Here is a 15,188-nt window from a genome sequence, read left to right as displayed (position 1 = left end):
CAGTTCAAGAATATGGTTTCAAAAGAGTTCTTAAGGTTGCGTTAGAATTCTTGCTACATTCGGCCCTGATTTTGGCAATACAGCGTCACTGGAGGGAGGGACTATCGGAATCAAGGACGGCAATGGCGTGACAGTATGCCGTGATGGCAGCGGGGACCTTCAAAGTGATTACGTGCTTTTACAGGCGCATGATAGGTGAGGGGATGGAACCGCTGAGGGACCTGCAACAGAAATGGGAGGCAGATCTAGGAAAGGAGATTCCTGAGAAGACATGGGCCCAACTAGTTTGGAGTGCGTGGAAAAGTAACAGGAATGCCAGATTTCAACTGATTCATTTCTTTATATTACACAGGGCATACCTCACTCCGGCTAAGATTAATAAGTATTTTAATATGGATACCGCCAAGTGTCCACGTTGTGCTCTAGAGGGGGCGGAGTTTAGTCAAATGAATTGTGGATGTCGACAACTGGGAAAATACTGGGAGGAGGTGGTTGATCTGCTTTGCGAGATTACGGAACGATGAGTAGAGCTTGATATGGGTACCTGCTTACTTCACTGGTTTCCACACATGCCAAAAATAAAGTAACAAGCAAGTTCTTAGATTTTGGATTGTTGCTGGCCAAAAGAGACATCATAGCGCACTGTTTTCCGTGCTCGGGGACGCAAGAGCTATTCCCCCGATTTGTGTGCACAGGGACCTCAGGCATATCGAAAGGAAGGAAGTGGAATTAAAAATAAGTCCCCGCTGGGACCCCCGGGTTAAAAAGGGGCGCATTGCAATACCTGCTTTTGCGTGTGGGGTGCAGAGGCCTTAAGAAAACATCTTACATTCATGGTAGCTTTGGGAAAATAAATATACATATGCTGGTAGGCTACTGTGCTAAACTTTTGCCGTTATTAAAATGGCTGAAGAGTAGATTGAAAGAGAGCATTATAAAATGCCTAGTCAAATATATATTTTTTTCTAACAATGTGATGTTCCATGAAGAAAACAAGATTATAAAACGACATCATAAATGTTAGATCTGGGGGTCTCTAGTTGGCAGAGGTAGGTACCACTGTCCAAATAGGGACCCTTGCTTCTAGTCAGGGCAAGGAGATAACCCTCTGAGATAACCCCTGCTCACCCTCTAGGTAGCTTGGCACGAGCAGTCTAGGCTAACCAGAGGCAATGCGTAAAGTATTTGTACCAACACTCACAGTAACACAGTGAAAACACCACAAACTGACTCCACAACAGTTTAGAAAAATAAAGGTATTTTAATCTAAACTACACAAGACCAAAACGACAAAAATCCAACATACACAGTTCAAGGATATGGTTTCAAAAGAATTCTTAAGGTTGCATTAGAATTCTCTACGTTGCGATAGAATTCTCTACAGATGCGTGAAAAGTTCACAGTTGCGTCACGTTTACTCACAGTACCTTTTAGTTGCAACAAAGTTCCAAAAGCAGAAGCTGGTGCGGTGGAAAACAAGCGATGCGTTGCTCCTGAGACCCTGGGGAGGCGTTTGCGACAGCCCCGCTGCAGCAGCGGGCGTGTTGCGACGAATCCGGTCTGTATGGGGAGGAAGGCCACTTGTATGGATTCCGGTGCGTAGGTTCCGTAGGAAGTCTGTTCACGCAAAGGCACGATGCGACGATCTCATAGGGGCTGCGATGATCTCCGGGGTGACCATGCGCTGTCCAGCGGTGATCCTCTCTCTCGCAGCTCCTCGATGCAATGGTTCTGCGACAATGCTCGCAGCGACGTGATGCGGTCCGCAAGCAAGCGGTGCGGTGTTCTCACCCAGCGACGACAGGCTCTGCGACGATTCTCGCAGCGATGTTCGATTCCCCCGCACCGGTCTGGTGCGTCTCGCAAACGAAGGATGCGACGACGATTTCGACCTCCGTAGCGGCGGGAAACTTCTCGCACTGTCGGGGATGCGCTCCGCAAGCGAGCAATGCGACACTTTTCAGTTTCAAAAGTCTCTCAAGCTTAGTTTCAAACTTCCCAGAACAGGTACAACTTCCAGAGGCCCCACAACTGGATCAAGCGCTCTAGGAAGGACAGAACTCTCTCAGCAGAGTTCAGGGAAGCTGGGGGTGAAGTCCTTTTGTTCCTGGGACTTCAAAACAGGGAGCCAGCTCTTCTCAGGCCCTTGGAGATTCCTTCAAGCAAGGGTACACAGCACAAAGCAAAGTCCTTCCCCTCTCCTTGGCAGCAAAGCAACAGGTCAGTCCAACAGAGCAACAGCAGGACAGTCTTCCTTCTTCAGTTTCAGCTTTCTCCTTGGCAGAGGTTCCTTCTTGATTTCCAGGATGATCTAATTTTCTGTTGTCAGGGGTCCTGTACTTATACCCCTAAAGTCTTTGTTCTCTTGGTGCATGTGGGCCCTGAGCCCGGTCTAAACCAGTTCTGGGTGGATCCTGAGCACTTTGTTTTGCTGGCTGCATCTTTCCTTTCAGAGTGAGGGGCAGGGCCCTCAGCCGCCCAGCAGGGGGGTGGAGCCAGCATTGTGGAAGGCAGGCACAGCCCTATTCAGGCCCAGGTGCTACCTCCTCCCACCACTCCAGTTGCAATTGCAGTCATTCAGCCTAGTGCTGACTCATCCAGCCTCCTGGGGAATCCCCCAGCCCCTGTCACTCTCAAACCAGACAGTCAATACACAAACAGGCCCAGGCACACAGAAGGGCCAGACAAGAGAACAGCAACTTTCTAAAAGTGCTGTTCTCAAACACAGGATTTAAAAACAACCTTTCCAAAAAGATGTGTTATTAAATTCTGAGTTCAGGGATACTAGATACTTATGTTCTATCTTGTTCCTATGGGAAGAAATGCTGTTAACCACTGTAGCCAGCATCCCCCATGTTAACCTATGGAGCAAGATAGCCTTACAGTAGTGAAAAACGAAAATGGCTGCCATTCACTACCAGAGCATGTCACCTGCACTAGTACAAGCTCTACCTTTTACATACACTGCACCCTGCCCAGGGGGGTACCTTGGGCCTTCCATAGGGGTGACTGATGTGCACAAAAAGGGAAGGGCTAGGCCTGGTCAGTGGGGACACTGACCAGGAGGACATGGCAGTTCTAAACAACTGCACACAGGCACTGCAGTGTCAGGCCTGAGACATCATTTTAGGGCTACTCCTGTGGGTGGCACAATCAGTGCTGCAGGCCCACTAGTAGCATTTGTCATCACCAGCCCTGGCACACCCAGTGCACTTTACTAGGGACTTCATGGTGATACAAATATGCCAAACATGTATATTCAATCAGAATAACAATTTACACAGGGATCACTTACACTCTGGCACTGAGCAGCAGTGGCAGAATGTCCAAAGCATCTAAACCAGCAAAAACGAAATCCAACATAGCATCAAAAATACAGGAGTAGAGGCAAAAAGGTTGGGGAAACCATGCCAAAGATGCCAGGTCTAACACGTGTCCCCTCCAGCTGAAAGTGGGGAGAATTGCCCACCCTCTTGGGAGTTCTCTTCATTAAGGCGGAAAAACCTGGACAGACCATCAGCATTGGCGTGTTCTGTGCCAGGGCGGTGTTCCACCGTAAAGTCCATTCCCTGTAGGGAGATGGACCACCTCAACAGTTTTGGGTTCTCACCCCTCGTTTGCATTAACCATCTGAGGGGCCTGTGGTCGGTCTGAACACGGAAGTGAGTCCCAAACGGGTAGGGCCTCAACTTTTTCAGAGCCCAGACCACAGCAATGCTTCTCTCTCAATCGCACTCCTCCTCCGTTCCCTGGGGAGTAGTCTCCTGCTAATGAAGGCTACCGGCTGGTCTCCTCCCTCCTCAGTGATTTGTGAGAGTACTGCTCCCACACCATGCTCTGAAGCGTCTGTCTGTACTATGAACTCACTGGAAAAGTCAGGTGCCTTGAGCACCGGTGCTGTGCACATAGCAGTTTTCAGGGTTTCAAAAGCAGTTTGGCATGCGTCAGTCCAGTCAACTCTTTTTGGCAACTTCTTGGAAGTGAGTTCTGTCAAGGGGGCGACAATGGTGCCATATCCCTTGACAAAACGTCTGTAATACCCGGTGAGCCCTAAAAAGGGTCTCACCTATGTCTGGGTCTTGGGGGGCTCCCAAGACAGAATGGTATCAATCTTGGCCTGTAGGGGCGCCACCTGGCCGCTCCCCACCTGGTGTCCCAAATACACCACAGAGCCCTGCCCTATCTGGCACTTGCTGGCCTTGATAGTGAGGCCTGCCCTTTGCTGAGCCTTCAACACTTCACAGAGGTGTTGCAAGTGTTCCTCCCACGTGGAGCTGAACACAGCAATGTCATCCAGGTATGCGGCGCTGAATTCCTCCAGCCCGGGCAGTACCTGGTTAACCAGTCTCTGGAACGTGGCAGGGGCATTCTTCAACCCAAAGGGCATGACTCGGAACTGGAAGTGCCCCTCTGGCGTTGAAAATGCTGACCTCTCTTTGGCCCCATCAGTTAAGGCAATCTGCCAATACCCAGAAGTCAAATCGAATGTACTGAGGTACTGGGCAGCTCCCAACCGATCCACGAGCTCATCAGCTCTGGGGATGGGGTGTGCGTCAGTCTTCGTGACCGCATTTAGCCCACGGTAGTTCACGCAAAACCGGAGTTCTGTAGGGCCACCGGGCGTAGCAGCTTTCTTGGGCACCAAGACCACTGGGTGGCTGCTGGAGGGCTCAATCACCCCTAGCGCCAACATCTTGGAAACCTCTTCCTTGATGCTGGCCCTGACCTTGTCAGCTACCCTGTAAAATTTGTGTTTCACAGGCAGACTGTCTCCAGTGTCCACATCATGGCCGCACCAGTTGGTGACACCTGGGGTCAGGGAGAACAGGGAGAGGAACTGACCCAATACTTGGCGACAGTCACTCTGCTGCTCTGGGGTCAGGGTGGGCGAGAGGACCACACCATCCACTGACCCATCTTGCTCCTTAACTGCCAGGAGGTCAGGGAGAGAATCACTATCCTCTTCCATTCCTGCATCTGTAGCCATGAGCATAGTCACTTCAGACCTCTCAAAGTGGGGCTTGAGGAGGTTCACATGCAGGACTCTCAGGGGCTGCCTGTGAGTCCTCCGGTTAACGAGGTAGGTTACCTCACTCTTCCTTTCCACCACCTCATATGGCCCAGTCCACTTGTCTTGGAGCGCACAAGGCTCCACTGGGGCCATCACCCACACTTTCTGCCCAAGTTGAAATTCGACCAGAGTGGTACTCTGGTCGTACCATCTTTTCATTTCTTCCTGGCTTGCTTCCAGGTTCGCCTGAGCGAGCTTCCTGAAACGTTGTGTCTGGTTGCGGATGGCCAGCACATAGCTGAACACATCCTGGGGGGTTTTCCCCCGGGACTTTTCCCAACCCTCCTTCACCAGTGAGAGAGGTCCTCTAACAGGGTGGCCATACAGGAGTTCAAAGGGACTGAACCCTAAGGACTTTTGAGGTACCTCCCTCTAGGCAAACAACAGGCATGGTAACAAGACGTCCCACTTCTGTCTCATGGGCTCCGCTAGGCCCATAATCATACCTTTCAGGGTCCGGTTGAACCTTTCAACCAACCCATTTCCTTGAGGGTGGTAAGGAGTGGTAAACTTATAAGTTACCCCACACTCCTCCCACAGAGACTTCATGTACTTATAGATGAAGTTGGTACCCGGGTCGGAGACCACCTCTCTGGGGAACCCCACACGGGAAAAGATCCCCATCAATGCACGGCCCACCACGGGTGCTGTGATTGTCCTGAGAGGGACTGCTTCCGGGTACCGGGTGGCATGGTCCACCAAGACCAGGATGAACCTGTTGCCTAAGGCTGTCTTGGGGTCCAGGGGCCCTACAATGTCTATGCCAACCCGCTCGAAAGGGGTGCTCACCACTGGGAAGGGTTGAAGGGGTGCCTTCAACTTTGTTCCAATCTTGCCACTGGCTTGACAGGTTTGGCAAGATCTGCAAAAGGAACCAACGTGCTTTCTCATCTGGGGCCAGTGGAAGTGGGTGACAAGCTGGTTTAGGGTCTTGTCTTGCCCCAGATGTCCTGCAAGAGGCACGTCATGAGCCAGACCCATTAGGAAGTTTCTGAAGCGCTCAGGTACCACCAGCACACGGGCTGCACCGGGCTCAGCAAACTTAGGCTCGCTATATAACAAGTCATCTTCCCAGTAGATAAAGTGATCTCTGGCTGCTCCACCTGCTGCCTGATCTACAGCCTGTTGCCGCAGACCAATGAGGGAAGGGCATTCTTTCCGCTCTTGGCAGAATTCCTCCCTGGAGGGACCACCTTCCTGCTGCCAATGGGTCAGCTCAGGTAGGTCTCCCAGTTCGGCCACCTGTTCCCCTGTAGGTTCCAGGGCATCCCCCTCAGGTTCTGCTTCCTCCTGGACCATGGGAACGGCTGGGGCTGGTTTCCTGCGCCCTCTGCCTCTTCCTCTCCTGGCAGGTCTCTGGGCCACTGTTTCAGGCTCCAGTTCTGCTGAATCCCCCTATTGGCTGTCATAGCACGTGTGGACACACAGATCCACGCAGGTAAACCCAACATCTCCAAGTGAGTTCTGTGTTCTACATCCTTCCATGGAGAACTCTCCAGGTCGTTACCTAACAGACAGTCTACAGGCAAGGCATCACTGACAACTACCTCCAAGAGACCAGAGACTCCCCCCCCATTCAAAGGGAACACACGCCAGCTTGCTGAAGCGCACTGAACTGTCAGCTGCCACTACAGGGCGGAGTACACCAGGGATGATTTGCTCATCAGACACCCACTGACACCTTACGGATGTCACGCTGGCTCCTGTGTCTCTCAGAGCCTCAATCTCCCTCCCATTGATGGTCACCTTCTGCCCATATTTCTTAGTGTTAGAGGGCAGTAAGGTTTCCTGGACCACCTCTTGGTCTCCTAGAGAGACAAGGGTCATAACCGCTAGCTCCCCCCAGTCACTAGAAACCAAATCCCCTCCCAAAGCTACACTAGCTAACGCTGGGGAGGGGGCACCAGTGGGTGCTTGCTTCTTCTTGGGACATTTTGGAGCAATGTGGCCCACCTCATTGCAGTGATAGCAGGTAGGGGGGCCTTGGTTATCACTTCTATCTCTATTGTCCCGCCTGCCCTTAGAGGGCCATGGCTGTTTAGGTTTGGGGGGGTTGGGATTCCTTTCCCTGGGAACTATTTTGGGGCCCTTCTGAGAACTCCTTTTGATTACCCTTGTCCCCCCCACTCTTCTGCTGGGGACCCTGCCCACCTTTGGCTGTGGTACCCACAATTCCTCTGTGGACCCTGGTACTGGTCCAGCGGTCCGCCTCCTTAGCAAGCTCAATGGGGTCTGTCAGCTTGCTGTCTAAAAGATGCTGGCGCAGCTCTGGAACACAAAGACTACTCAAGTGCTCCCAACTGATTAAATGCAACAACCCCTTAAAATCAGTTACTTTACTGCCCTTCATCCAACCTTCCAGTGCACGCGAGTACAAATTCACACACTCCATCCAAGTCTCAGACTCTCTCTTCTTAGAGTTCCTAAACTGCAGTCTGTACTGCTCTGGAGTAAGGCCATACCTGAGACATAAGGCCTCCTTCATATTGGGGCAGGTCATGGCACCTGCTAATTCTAAGGGCTCTAGAGCACTCCTCCCAGAAGCCCCAAAATGTTTCCACAGGCCTGCCCCCCAATGCTGCTCAGGCACACCATTCATCTTCAACGCAATTTCATACGAAGTGAACCAGGCATAAATATCCTCACTCCTATGGTAATTCTGTACCAGGTCTTTGGGAATATATACTTTACCCCCATGCACTGGCTGCGCGCTGCCACCATTAGAACTGGCATCCACCTCCTTGGCTTTAAGATCCAGTTCTCTAATGCTCAACTCATGAGCCAAAAGCAATTTCTTCTCTTCTAAGGCACGGGCATGTTTGCTCTCCTCCGCCGCCTTTTCTACTTCCAATTGCTTCATTTTCATTTTCATGACTTCCAACTCATACTCTCTTACTCTCTGATTTTCTTGTAACTCTTCTGGGGAGAGGCCCCTGCTGGAATGGTTGCTGCCAGCTCCTGCATCTACTTTGCCCACTTGCAGATCTGTGCTTTGAAAACCATTTTCTACATCCACATCATTTCCCTCTTGTGCCTCCCAATGGGCTTTCAAGATTCTCTGCAGCTCCTCCTTTCTGTAGGCGCTTTTTATGGGGCACTCAAACTCAAGGCAGAATTTCCTCAGTTGCTCAACTTTGTATGAACACAAATCCTCAATGCAAAACTCCAATTCTGCTTCTGACCCCTCACTGAGTGCCTTTCCTTTCGCAGACATGATGCTTTGAAGAGTTACTCAAAAATAGAATCAAAAATCAAAAACCAGTAGTATGCGGTGGCGTAGTGGTCTGCACTCACTAGTGATGTACACCAATTACTGTGGGTCAAGTACAAATACAAGTTCAAATCCCACCGCCTGACCACCAATGTTAGATCTGGGGGTCTCTAGTTGGCAGAGGTAGGTACCACTGTCCAAATAGGGACCCTTGCTTCTAGTCAGGGCAAGGAGATAACCCTCTGAGATAACCCCTGCTCACCCTCTAGGTAGCTTGGCACAAGCAGTCTAGGCTAACCAGAGGCAATGCGTAAAGTATTTGTACCAACACTCACAGTAACACAGTGAAAACACCACAAACTGACTCCACAACAGTTTAGAAAAATAAAGGTATTTTAATCTAAACTACACAAGACCAAAACAACAAAAATCCAACATACACAGTTCAAGAATATGGTTTCAAAAGAGTTCTTAAGGTTGCGTTAGAATTCTCTACGTTGCGATAGAATTCTCTACAGATGCGTGAAAAGTTCACAGTTGCGTCACGTTTACTCACAGTACCTTTTAGTTGCAACAAAGTTCCAAAAGCAGAAGCTGGTGCGGTGAAAACAAGCAATGCGTTGCTCCTGAGACCCTGGGGAGGCGTTTGCGACAGCCCCGCTGCAGCAGCGGGCGTGTTGCGATGAATCCGGTCTGTATGGGGAGGAAGGCCACTTGTATGGATTCCGGTGCGTAGGTTCCGTAGGAAGTCTGTTCACGCAAAGGCACGATGCGACGATCTCATAGGGGCTGCGATGATCTCCGGGGTGATGATGCGCTGTCCAGCGGTGATCCTCTCTCTCGCAGCTCCTCGATGCAATGGTTCTGCGACGATGCTCGCAGCGACGTGATGCGGTCCGCAAGCAAGCGGTGCGGCGTTCTGCCCCAGCGACGACAGGCTCTGCGACGATTCTCGCAGCGATGTTCGATTCTCCCGCACCGGTCTGGTGCGTCTCGCAAACGAAAGATGCGACGTCTCTGGCAGCGGCGTCAGGCACTGCGACGATCTCGACCTACGTGGCGGCGGGAAACTTCTCGCACTGTCGGGGATGCGCTCCGCAAGCGAGCGATGCGACACTTTTCAGTTTCAAAAGTCTCTCAAGCTTAGTTTCAAACTTCCCAGCACAGGTACAACTTCCAGAGGCCCCACAACTGGATCAAGCGCTCTAGGAAGGACAGAACTCTCTCAGCAGAGTTCAGGAAAGCTGGGGATGAAGTCCTTTTGTTCCTGGGACTTCAAAACAGGGAGCCAGCTCTTCTCAGGCCCTTGGAGATTCCTTCAAGTAAGGGGACACAGCACAAAGCAAAGTCCTTCCCCTCTCCTTGGCAGCAAAGCAACAGGTCAGTCCAGCAGAGCAACAGCAGGACAGTCTTCCTTCTTCAGTTTCAGCTTTCTCCTTGGCAGAGGTTCCTTCTTGATTTCCAGGATGATCTAATTTTCTGTTGTCAGGGGTCCTGTACTTATACCCCTAAAGTCTTTGTTCTCTTGGTGCATGTGGGCCCTGAGCCCGGTCTAAACCAGTTCTGGGTGGATCCTGAACACTTTGTTTTGCTGGCTGCATCTTTCCTTTCAGAGTGAGGGGCAGGGTCCTCAGCCACCCAGCAGGGGGGTGGAGCCAGCATTGTGGAAGGCAGGCACAGCCCTATTCAGGCCCAGGTGTTAACTCCTCCCACCACTCCAGTTGCAATTGCAGTCATTCAGCCTAGTGCTGACTCATCCAGCCTCCTGGGGAATACCCCAGCCCCTGTCACTCTCAAACCAGACAGTCAATACACAAACAGGCCCAGGCACACAGAAGGGTCAGACAAGAGAACAGCAACTTTCTAAAAGTGCTGTTCTCAAACACAGGATTTAAAAACAACCTTTCCAAAAAGATGTGTTATTAAATTCTGAGTTCAGGGACACTAGATACTTATGTCCTATCTTGTTCCTATGGGAAGAAATGCTGTTAACCACTGTAGCCAGCATCCCCCATGTTAACCTATGGAGCAAGATAGCCTTACAGTAATGAAAAACGAAAATGGCTGCCATTCACTACCAGAGCATGTCACCTGCACTAGTACAAGCTCTACCTTTTACATACACTGCACCCTGCCCAGGGGGGTACCTTGGGCCTTCCATAGGGGTGACTGATGTGCACGAAAAGGGAAGGGTTAGGCCTGGTCAGTGGAGACACTGACCAGGAGGACATGGCAGTTCTAAACTGCACACAGGCACTGCAGTGTCAGGCCTGAGACATCATTTTAGGGCTACTCCTATGGGTGGCACAATCAGTGCTGCAAGCCCACTAGTAGCATTTGTCATCACCAGCCCTGGCACACCCAGTGCACTTTACTAGGGACTTCATGGTGATACAAATATGCCAAACATGTATATTCCTAACTATAACAAAAACTATTGAGAAATCCTTGACGCATAAAGCCCGGAAATCAAGGAAGGTCATGGCGGTGTGGTTTGATGACCATTGTGCTCAGTCATTAAAAAGGCTGAAAACTTCACTTGATGCCACACCGAGAGACGCTAGTAAGATCAGGGAAGAACGCCATAACTACAAAACTGCACTCTCCACCAGGAAGAAGGAATTGCAGGACGAGGCATGGGCGAAATTAGATCTGGCCGCAGACACCAAAGATCATAAACTTTTCTGGGACACTGTAAATAGTCCGTTCTTGAAGAACGACAACATTCCTGAACTAACTTCGCATGTCAGTTGTCGGGCTTGGATAGCACACTTCAGAGGGATTTTTAACTCTGATTTTACCTCTGGTTTTATTTCTGTTTCTAATTCCAATGTTTTAACCGACAAACAAACCTGTTTTAAATGGGAGAAATTATTGTTTTCTGTGACATTAAGCGAGGTGATTGAGGCAATCGAGAAGAGTAAGGGGGGGAAAGCCCCGGGACCGGATGGGGTCCCTGTGGACATTTACAAATTTGAGATTGCCCTATGGGCCCCCATTTTGACCCGTTACTTCAATGCTGCTATTGAAGATAAGTTACCAACTTCATGGGGTCAATCTATTAAAGTGCCGCTTTTTAAAAAGGGCTCAAGGGCAGAAGCATGAAATTATCGCCCAATTTCACTTTTGGACTCATCATTAAAGATCTTGAGTCGTGTACTTTTGGTAAGATTAGAGTCCTGGGCAGAAGACAACAATATTCTTTCGCCCATTCAGTACGGGTTCCGTAGGGGTTTAGGAACTATGGAGCAGTGCGTGAACCTGGAACTTATTATCGGCAAGTACACAAAAGCTAAGGAAGGGAACCTGTTTATGTGCTTTGCCGATCTAAGTTCCGCATTTGATTTGGTGGAACACGCACTGCTCTGGCCAACACTACTTGCCATGGGTGCACCACCCGAAATCATCCATCTCCTTGCTAGAATGTACAGTAGTCTCTCAAGCAAGGTTAGATTTGGAACAGACGGTGAATGTACCCCCTTTTTTAAAATTGGCAGAGGGATCCGACAAGGATGCGTGCTTGCCCCTCTTTTATTCTCCCTTTTTATAAATCAGGTTGACCAATTTTTACAAGAATCTTATGCCGATGCCCCTTCCATTAATGGAAAGCAAATACCCGTCCTTTTATACGCGGACGACGCAGTCCTGATCTCCAGGACCGCGAACGGGCTGCAAAAGTTAATTAAGAAGTTCCATACTTTTATTCAGGGCAGAAAGCTCAAAATCAACAAGGGCAAGACAATGACCATGACCTGTGGAAAGAAAATGAAAAAAAACAAGTCATTCTTTTTAGATGGGGATAAACTTGAGGCTGTCCAACATTTTTGCTACTTAGGTATTACTTTTTCAGGAGATGGGAGATGGGTAAACGAGCAATCCTGTGTTGGTCTGAAGATGACCAGAAACGTAAATTGCATCTTCAGATTTGCCTCTAAACTGGGGGGCCGTAGAATCCGAGAGATGATCTCCATCTATAATTCAAGATGTATGTCCTCTGCCCTGTATGGAGCAGGGATATGGGGATATAATCCTCAGATTGCCCTGTCCATCCAGCAGGAGGAAAACAAGTATCTGAAACGACTATTATGCCTCCCTGTTTCTGCCTCAAATGAGATTACTCATAGAGAGTTAGGCATAAATTATGTCACAGATTTGATTGCACTGCGTTCCCTGTCCCTATGGCGGTCCATATGGGCCAAAGAAGAAACCAGGTTTACCCAGGAAATAATTATGGATTGTATCAAACTTGACCGACACTCGAAAATCCCCTGGCTAAAACACATTCATTCCTGGTATAAGATCCTCTTCGGTCAGGACATTTTTAAAGATATATTAACTGAATCAGTTTTAACAAAGCGTGATCTCAAATCCATTTACTTGGACCATGTAAAAGGGACCAGAATGAAGGAGTATGCAATGCAAAGTACGTTTAAATTATACACGGAGTACAACCTTAGCACAGGTCTCCCCTCCTATCTTACATTTGTCAGCATTAATTCCCATCGCTTTGTTCTAGCTCGCCTAAGGCTGGGAATAGTCCACCATTTGGTGGCCTTCCCTACTGTAAAAAAACCGGGGATATGTCTGTGTCCATGTGATGGGAAATCTAAACAGAGCATCTGCCACTTTTTACTTTTTTGTAATTTTTATACTGGTTTTAGAAAGTTTTATCTGAAGCAATTATTTTTAGAATATAACATGTGCAATATAAGAGCCGCAATGCAATTGTTGTTTGACTTGGCTTCCCCGGTTGTGTGTTATCGTGTGGCCACTTATATCCTAAAATGTATCTGGCATAGGAAATCAATTATTATATGACTTCTTCCCCCCGTTTACCCCTGTTTATCCGCTGGCTGTTACATTTCATGTTACGAATGTATCCTATTTTATCTATGATGTATTGTTTGAGTTACATTGCCTGTATGTGTACTTATTCATATGCACTTTATATTTTTATTCTGCATATTTACACCTGCCGAAAGTACCTTATGGTAATGATTGTCTTCTGGTTTTTGCATTTTTTGCACTGGCGTTTTGCACAAACCTCTATTTCTAACAAATTGCTGCTAAAATGTTAAAGTGACCAAACTGCTGCTAAAACGTATATAGACCAAATCTAACTTTGTACTCAAGCGAGATACACCTTATTGATCTAAATAAGACTGGCATGGATATTGATGTAATTTTAATTGTTTCATTATTTAACTTACATAAATACGATCTGAAACTGTACTTATGTACGTTGCTATATGGTTGTACCTGTACAAACCGAATAAAGCATTTTGAAACTGTATATTCAATAAGAATAACAATTTACACAGGGAGCACTTACACTCTGGCACTGACCAGCAGTGGCAGAGTGTCCAAAGCATCTAAACCAGCAAAAACTAAATCCAGCACAGCATCAAAAATACAGGAGGTAGAGGCAAAAAGGTAGGGGAAACCACGCCAAAGATGCCAGGTCTAACAATAAAGTAAACTCAACTATGGCAGTTGTTGATTGTCTAACCAAAACGTTCTGTTCACTCAGCACAATGAGAAAGCTCAAATTAAAGTGTGAATAAAAAATAGTTCCAGAAAATACCTTTCCAGAAAATACCTTTCCAGTTTGCACAAATCCCTTGCTGGTAGAATCAAATAATATATGACTGCGCTGACCTCAGACTCCCTGAAAGTTGTCTGGTGGCAGCGGGCATGCTCTATGACATGCAGAGGTCAAAGGTGAAGGCAATATTAACTTCTTATCACAAGTTGGTGACTTTTTCAGACAGAGGCCAATTACTGACGCCTCTTCTCTAGAACTTCAAACAAGAAGATGACTAAACTCACTATGCTATAGTTAACACTTGCCATACATATAGTCGTGCATTCATTTAGTCACTCTTCCTCCCCTTGTTCAGGGCTTCCAGCAATGAATTTGGAATATATTAATCCCTGTCGCTCTAAACACTTCGGCTTGCATGTGGCTTTAAGCGCTATGTACATGCTGTTTCAGAAGTATAGTTCAAGGTCCTTTGTTTTTGAATCCTCACACTTTTGTTGGTGCCCCAGTCTGAAGCATGCACCAAAGCATGTAACTCCTGAAGTCCCGGTGCTCATATCTGAGAGAGAGAGGACGCAGTGTTTATGGCCCTTTCTTTCTTTCCTTTTTTGCAGTTTTCTATAGCACAAACTCTCCCTCACACAGCTCCTCTTGGTTTCACTACCTCACACAGCTCCCCTTGGCTCTCTCCTTCAGAATGTTGTAGTGAAGTCATTGTTGCACATTTTTTTAAATGGCGTTTCTTGCATGAAAACAGGAAATTAATTTAAGGAAATAGTGTAATCATATTGATTTACAGCCCTGCACAGTGGATTAATGTATTTATTGTATAGTTTAAACCATTATCAGTGTGTTCAAAAGTAAATATGGGCAAATGATAACATCAGATTGTCCTCTATAGCTCATAAAAATTGACAATTTCTTAAATAATAAATAATTCAATCGTATTGCTTTATTAACCTTCGTGCTTCATCAAATTTGCTTGAAAATGCACCGTCAGCCACTATTTTTTCAGAATTTTCCCAGGGGGAGAAAAACCCCGAACCCTCCATAGGTTGTTCGGGCTCCCTCACTACGCTCGCTTGCCGCAGTGAAGTGCAGCAAGAATTCCACGAGTCAGCCCTTTCAAATGTCACGAGCCGCCACTGGCTGTGTGTCATTTGGATTGAGACATTTTAGTATTGCAGTTCTACAAGATCGAATTCCTCTTATGTTAAATAAATTCTTCAGCAATTTAAGACGATGTAGACTTAGGGCTGGGCAACTAAATGCATATTAGGTGAATAAAGTCCTGTGTTGGTGATCCACAAAGGATACATGACTTTGGGCCCTGATATTTCCAACAGGGTTGGTCTGCATTGGAC

This window comes from Lissotriton helveticus, chromosome 3_1 (genome assembly GCF_964261635.1).
Source record: "Lissotriton helveticus chromosome 3_1, aLisHel1.1, whole genome shotgun sequence".
Lineage (NCBI taxonomy): Eukaryota > Metazoa > Chordata > Amphibia > Caudata > Salamandridae > Lissotriton > Lissotriton helveticus.
The sequence above is the reverse complement of the archived record's forward strand: the minus strand, read 5'-3'. Positions refer to the sequence as shown.